This window comes from Colobus angolensis, unplaced genomic scaffold (assembly GCF_000951035.1).
Source record: "Colobus angolensis palliatus isolate OR3802 unplaced genomic scaffold, Cang.pa_1.0 Scaffold17, whole genome shotgun sequence".
In the NCBI taxonomy this organism is placed as follows: domain Eukaryota; kingdom Metazoa; phylum Chordata; class Mammalia; order Primates; family Cercopithecidae; genus Colobus; species Colobus angolensis.
Genome location: NW_012114821.1, coordinates 16,246,181 through 16,254,265, shown reverse-complemented (window position 1 = coordinate 16,254,265; position 8,085 = coordinate 16,246,181). Strand labels below are relative to the sequence as shown.

The 8,085-nt window shown below is 42.3% G+C and overlaps 1 pseudogene across 1 annotated transcript; it reads left to right on the top strand.

The window, feature by feature from the left end:
• Positions 1-7,346: 7,346 nt before the first annotated feature.
• LOC105509072 lies at positions 7,347-7,836 on the top strand (annotated as a pseudogene). The gene has a single exon (XR_001001377.1). The product of XR_001001377.1 is annotated as a 60S ribosomal protein L28 pseudogene (transcript).
• Positions 7,837-8,085: the final 249 nt, after the last annotated feature.

Below are 8,085 nucleotides of genomic sequence, written 5' to 3'. Positions count from 1 at the left end.
AAATGACTTGTTTAAACAAGAATTACTCCTGTTCAAGCTACATGTTGAATGAGGTTTATGGAGGGGGTTGAGACTGTGCCCCACATAGTAAATACAGGGACCCAACTGAAATCCCTAATATCTCAACACCTGGCCACATAGTCAACACAGAGGGGAAAAAGAGGGGCAAATCCATCCAGAGATGACACATGGCAGTCTTCTCACAACCAGAACCAACCACACGCTCCTCCAAAAGGGACTGGAAGGTGGGGCACCAGATGAATAATCAATCTGCAGTTACTGTTTCTGCAACAGAGACATAGGTGCTCAGTAAGTGGAACTGAAAAACAAGGCCTGGTATCTACCACTTTTGAGTTTCGTTATGTACCAAGCACTGTGCTGTTAACAAAGGATTGCCTCATTTAGCATCACAGCACTCCTTGAAGTTGTGTGTAACAAACAATATATATATTTTTTATAAGAGAGGAAACATAACTTGTCCAGTCTCTCACCTAGTAAGTGGCAGTCAGGATGTAGATAATACATCTCATACTTCACCCCGCACCTCCACCCCACCTATAGAGAGCACTTGTAATAGGTAAGGGCTCAGCTTGAAAGCATTTGATAGTCATTTTCAAGGGTAGACTTTCCTGATCTCAAGAGGTCAGATTTCCTTGTTATTTTATTCTCATTGCACTTTATGTTTTTCCTTTAGACACTTGTCCTAATTATAGTCAATCACTGGTTACTCTCTGTCTCAGTCATAGAAGTTCATAGTAGATGAAAATGTCACGAGAGCAAGAAAAATACTTGTCTACTGACCATACATTTCCTCCATCAAGCATGGTGCCCCCCACACAATTAGTATCAGTAAATGTGAACAAAGGAGTGACATTTACTTCTCTGCTCCTCTCCCATTTTCATTCTTCTGATCCACCCCCAACTCAAGCATATTAACATTTCAAAAACGCTACACTTATTCCGTGTTACCAAACCCTTCAGGCCTTCCCATTGCCTACAGCATATGGTTCCAACTCCATCTGGTGTTAAAACTCTGGCCTCAAACATCTTTTCCAGATTGATGTGGCATGTTCCAGTAGCTGGATCCACTGTTATAATCCATATACTCTATCCCCTTAAAATACCTGCCTAGTTGACTCTCCCTACCTTTAAATGATAATTTTAATTTGGAACTAGGGATCTAGGGGCTCTAATTTGTAATGGAGAGGAAAGAGAACATTCTAGATGAGAGGACCAATATAATCAAAGGCAAGGAGCTTGGCTTTGAGTAGATGTTATATTTCAAAAATGTAAAGATTTCCACTTAAAACTGTAACCTCAAGTTTGGTTTTGTTTCCCAGACTCCTGGGTTAGTAGTCACTAAGCTACCTTTTTATTTTTTATTTATTTACTTTTTTAAGTAGAGATGCAGTCTTGCCGTGTTGTCCAGGTTGGTCTTGAATTCCTGGGCTCAAGAAATCCTCCGATCTCAACCTCCCAAAGTACTGAGATTACAGGCATGAGCTAACACACCAGTCCACACTAAGCTATGTTGGTTACTGATACCCTCCATTCCTTTTTTGCCAAAGGATAACGTTCCCATAACAATTGCTTTTTAGGTAACAACTTTGCCTTTTTGAAGGTTGGAGGTGCTTGGGAAGGTGGAGAGGAACAAAGTGAAATGGAAGCAGTTTTTCTGTAGCCACTGAGTGCCAGGCCCTTTGCCAGTTGCCTTTTAGAATACTTTTGCTTGTGTACATTAATCCTTAAATGCAACACGTTTTATTTCTGCTTTACAGAAGACAGGATTAAAGTTCAGTGCTTTATAGTAAAATATGGACAAAACCAAATGATAAATCAATTCTCAGACGTAGGTTTGTCCAATATTCAAGATAACACCAATTTTAGTCTGCTCTTGTTACTCCAAGTGTGGTCCTGAAAACCCCAAACATGAACACGATGTAGGAGCTGAACAGGAACACAGAATGTCGGGGTTGTCCCTAGGCCCACCTACCAAGTCAGAATCACGCACAGCGTCAAGTTTGAGATGCACTGTGCCATGCCAGGGTTTTTTCCGCCGCACGTGAGAATCTCTTGGAGAGTTTTAAAACAAGCCCAAATTCTGAGCCCCACCCCGGAACAATTAAGTTAGAATCTCTGTGGGTGGGCCAAGGAGATCAATGTGTCTTAAAAGCTCCCTTGCCCTCCAATGATTTGAATGTGCAGTCAGAATTAAGAACGACTGTTCTGCACTGTCCTGCCTCATTGTGGGCAAATATATTAACCCTTCTTCTGGTAACAGAACACCCTTATTATAAGAGACTTGGCATTCCTCAATGGAGGTTACTGACATATGTTCTGGTGTTGAAATAAAGCCCAGGAGGCAACAGATACCATGAGGACTGTGAATTGCTGTTAATGTAACTCTGGGAGATGCCGGTTTTCCAAGCCAATAAATAAATAAATAAACAAACAAACAAACAAATAAATAAAAAATAACTGAAGTCTAATGCATCTTTGCTTTGTATTCATATTTCAGACAGTTTAAAGTTTAAAGGGGGACTGATAAAATCATGTTTTCTAAGTATTTAACTCCCAAATTGCCAAAATACAAATAAATGCCACAGAGGTCTTTAAAACTCCTATTCCTTGTAAAAAGGGAACAACAAGTTGTTAGAGGGAAGATAGCAACAGGTGGTAAAGTATCATTATCAGAGCCTACACATTAAGCCCTTAAAATTATACTGGCTTCTTATCTTAGGATAATGAGATGGAGAAAATGTTTATTCTTTTAGTATCTGGTAGGATGCTCCTGTTATGGAAAGACAAGTTGGTATCGTGAAAACATATAGAAAAAAAGTCCCCTTGGAGTAGGTGATTCCTAAGGCATGTAAAAAGGATTCATGCTGTGGCTTCAGAGACAGAGAAGCCATCGGCTTTATAGGAGGCAAGGAGCTCGAGAGCAAAGAGACCGAGGGTGAGAAGGAGAGAGAAAAAGAGTGAGGGGAAGACAGAGAGAAAGGAGGAGGAATTCTATGTGCTCAGTGCCATAACCCCTTACAATGAATTGTAATCTGATGCTAGGTTTCTTTTAGAAAGTGGTACAGAGGCTTAGTTCTGATTTTAGGTTTACATGGGACTAATTCAGAGGTAGGATATGAAAATATGGTTATTAGTTCTTGGGCATTTGCTAAAATCTTGGAGAAGATTTTAGACATCCCTAAGCTTTGCAGATTTGAGGGTTTGTGGAAATGAATCCTAGAAAAACAACATTCTGACTGGCTTCAGCCTGGTTTATCAGGCAAATACGTTGTTTTCTTCCCTGCATTACTATAGTAACATTTGGAGATTTCGTTGCTATAGTTAGCTGCTTGCCATCTCCACCAAATGGAAAGAGTCAACTCCTAAAAAATTTTGGAAGTTTTGAAATAATCAGGAGTTTACAATGCATTGTGTATTATGGGTTTTTAGGCAAAATGGGGGCACCCTCAAAGGGGTAGAGATAGAGTCCTTCCAAAAGGCTCCCCCTCCTCAGAGGACAGCTTCTCACTACATGTTGCTGTTAAGGTCACATGAACCTGTCAGTCTTCCTTACTCGCTTTCTTTAACAATCCTCTGCAAGGGTCTGGTCTCCCCCCAGGGTCTGAGGTGGACCTGCCTCCCATACTCGCATCAGATGAGCCACTAATCACCTTTGAGAAGGAAAAAGTCTTTCACACAGAGCAACTCAAAGCACCAAGAGACACAGGTAGGTAAAAGCCAAGTTCCAAACATTTCAAAAGGGTGGAGCATCAAGCAGGTCAATTGCCCAAAAAGACAGCCAGGGCTGGAGAAAGACAATGGTAAAATGTTAAAAATCTTAGGCTGCGTAATGGGTTGAATTCTGTCCCCTAAAAAGAAATGGTCAAGTTTAAATCCTTGGAACCTCAAAATGGGGTCGTATTTGGAAATAGGTTCTTAGTAGATGTATTTAAGTTAAGATGAGGTCATACTGGATTAGGGTGGGCCCTAAATCCAAGGACTGTTGTCCTTATCAGAAAAGGAGACAGTACACACAGAGAATTAAACAGAGAGGAAGGCCACGTGAAGAAGCTGACAGGAATTAGAGTTATGCTGTCACAAGCCAGTGAATGCCCGGAGCCACCAGAAGCTGGAATAGGCAGAGAAAGGTTTTCCTTAAAACCTTCAGAGAAAACGCAGCCCTGCCAACATCTTGATTTCAGACCTTTGGACTCTAAAAATGTGAGAGAATATTTTTGTTGTGTTTAGTCATCCAGTTTAGGGTCATTATTATGACAGCTCTAGGAATAGAATACCAGCCAGGAGTGAAATTTAGTGACCACACAACTATGCAGCCAGAAGCAGGCAGGTTATGTTTACTCAGCTATGTTTCTTTGGCTGTCCAGTTCAGGAATTTCATAATAATCACTACACTGCACTGTAAATTTTTCTTTGTATATTTCAAGCCTGATAAGAGAGACCGTGTTTGTTTGTCTCATAGGTTAGCCACAGCAGTAAGCCCAGTGCCTGCCACATACCAGGTGTTCCATAAATTTGTCCAATTGAATCAGTGGGTTGACTTGGATCACAAGCAGAGGGGATGCAAGAGGTTAGCACAAAGACCTTTCTAATGCTGAGTTTCTTTGCTATAGCAACAACTCAATAGCAGAGAAACTCACCAATTTGCTTATTAAAATACCTGGCCTCTCACATGTCTTCCCCACTTTTGTTCTGCTGCATTTGGGTGTTGTGATCTGCCTAGGGAGGCAGAGCACAGTCCGTACATTATCTGTGTGTGCATTATTTCAATATCAGGAAGAGCTGATCTCTCAAAGGATCCTGGCATCGATGTGCACGCCAAGCATTACCACAGTATGTATTGGCATCCTCCAGTGTACACAATGTGGCTGCTGCCAGCCATTTGGGATTCATCATCCTGACTACTCACAGGCTTCTCCTTTCAAAAGCCAGTGGGCCTGATGGATGAGATGGCCTCTCCCAGGGGCTTTGCCCGCCTGTGCTGCAGTTTTGCAAATCTAGCAAGAACTGGCTTTCATTTCAAGCACTTCTCAAGGATAGAGACGTTTAGAGGGGAAACACATTTGCAAAAAAGGAAAGACCAAAACTCCAGATAACAAATGCACCTTAAAATCAGTTTCATGTGCCTCCTTTATAACATTCTGCCCCGGTCTAACATCCCTAAGTCAGTACCTAGATAGCAGAGTTGAACAACAAACACAGTTTTTAATTAATACAATATAGGGTTTTGCATGTTTATCTGTTTTTATAGTATCCCATTTGCGGTTGGTACAGAGAGGTGAGGGTTAATAAGTCAATTGTTTCATCAAATAGGGCAAAAATACATTCAAAATAAATCAAGGATATCTGTGCTCTCACACGGAAGCTGTGCACTGGCAACGGCCAAGCTGTGCCCTTGTGTATACATGACAAAGAACAGCTGCTCCCTCAACCTAGCCATGGATCTTGCCTCTTCCACCCAGTACTAGTGTCACCCCAGCAGGAAAGACTCCTCCAAACTCCTCAAGGTTCCTTTGGCATACCTATTTACTATGAAGAGTAAAACAGGGTTACAGGCACAAGACTCACAATGTATTACACAAATGATGTTCCACATTGTAAAAACAAGTCAAGTTCAAATTCTAATATTTAGAGAAAAACAGAAAACTGTATCAACTACTTCTCATATATTTAGTAAGTATATTTCTCTCTTTCCAGATTTATCAATATACAAAAAAGCAAAACATGGTAATGAACACGTGTGTGTATCACACACAAGTGTGTGTGTAAAGCTTTTCTCACAACGAACTGGCATCTTTATTTCAAAGCAAGATTTCCTCTAATAAAGTAAACTCATATTATGCTTAGCATTAACATGTATTCATTCAGGATCATAGTGAATATTAATTGTGTTAATGAGTGTAAATACTTAGAAGACTTCTGGATGCATAGAAAAAGTTCAATAAGGGTAATTTATTACTGTACTTGTTTGTATTCTTATTTATTCAACTAACTGCAGGCAATTTTTTGAGCATCTACTATATTTAAAACACAAGGAATAAGAAAGGAGCTGCCTCTGTTCACTTGAAGCTTAGAATTTAGGGGAAAGACCAACACTAAACATTATCATTCTCTCTAATCAATATAATCCAGAAGATGTGTAGTCCCATCAGATGAGCACTTGGGTCTCCAGGCCACCACAAGGCCCCTGGAAAAAACATGGAAAGGGCCCGACACAGTGGTTCACACCTGTAATCCCAGCACTTGGGGAGTCCAAGCGGGTGGATCACTTGAGGTCAGGGGTTCAAGACTACCTGGCGAATGTGATGAAACCCTATCTCTACTAAAAATACAAAAAAAAATTAGCTGGGCATGGTGGCACATGCCTGTAATCCCAGCTACTCGGGAGGCTGAGGCAGGAGAATTGCTTGAGCCCAGGAGGTGGAGGTTGCCGTGAGCCAAAATCATGCCACTGCACTCCAGCCTGGGTCTCCATCTCAAAAAAACAAAAACAAAAACCATGGAAGGGAACCACATCAACAGCCACTGAATGTCCTCTCTTAACTCTCCTGCCAAGTTCACGGTCTTCTCTGGTCACTTCCAGTGGGCTCTCAGGCTACATTTTCTGCAGAATCATGTAACTCCTCAGCAAACATTGCATTTGGAACTCTGAACAAAGATGGAAGACAACTGGCCACTAGTCCACCCAGGCTTCATTTACTTAGAAAGTTCAGGAGAGCCAGTTCTTCATAGCTCTTGGTCCTGATGTTCAAAGATCTCCCCTCACAGGTAAGCCCCTCTCATTTTCTCCCTGCTTAAAGCCTTTCCTCTCTAGACATTCTCTCAAATTCTTTAGTGTGAAAAAAAAAACTGAGTCTAAACAAGTAAATTCCCCACCTCCTGTCCCCAAAAGAAATCTACCAAAAGATTTGCTCCTCCCCGGGTCTCTGGAGGAGCACTCATTCTCCTTCCGTACCTCCATCACCCCATCCCCCATTCTTAGTTCATTGAACACTGGGCAGATAGAAGTTCTATGTTTCTTCGTGGACAATCTCAAATCACTATCTGCCTTTATATAGCACTTCCTTTTCTTTGAAATTTGCTCAATCCATTATCAAATACTGAAGAATTTTCATTTGCCCACATGGATTTGGTCCTTAGACTAAATCTATGTCTAAGGGTAAGACATAGGATTTCAAAAACAATCGAAAGCTGTTTCTATAGTCTAAATAATGCGTCTGCAAAAGGTTTTTGTGTATGTGTGTTTGGTGGTGTGGTGGGGATCATCTTTGTATTTGGAAAAGGCCTAAAGGTCTAAACTAGTGGAAAGTGAGCAGTACTCTTTCCGTCTCAGGTCGCCCGCTGCGAGAGGAGCCGCCGCCATGTCTGCGCATCTGCAATGGATGGTCGTGTGGAACTGCTCCAGTTTCCTGATCAAGAGGAATAAGCAGACCTACAGTACTGAGCCCAATAACTTGAAGGCCCGCTATTCCTTCCGCTACAACGGGCTGATTCACCGCATGACTGTGGCCGTGGAGCCGGCAGCCGACGGCAAAGGTGTCGTGGTGGTCATTACGCGGAGAACCGGCCAGCGGAAGCCTGCCACGCCCTATGTGCGGACCACCATCAACGAGAATGCTCGCGCCACGCTCAGCAGCAGCAGACACATGATCCGCAAGAACAAGTACCGCTCCGACCTGCGCATGGCAGCCATCTGCAGGGCCAGCGCCACCCTGCGCAGCCAGAAGCCTGTGATGGTGAAGAGGAAGCGGACCCTCCCCACCAAGAGCTCCTGAGCCCCCTGCCCCCAAAGCAATAAAGAGTCAGCTGGCTTTCTCAAAAAAAAAAAAAAGAAGAAGAAAGTGAGCAGTAGCTGACATGTAGGTGCGATGGTTAATTTTACATGTCAATTTGAGTGGGCCATGGGGTGCCCAGATTAAACACTGTTTCTGATATGTCTGTGAGGATGTTTGTGGATGAGATTAGCATTTGAATCAGTGGACACAATAAAGCATATTGCCTTCCTCAATATGGTCGGGCATCATTCAGTCTATTGAGGGCCTGAATGGAAAAAAAGGTTGGGGAAAG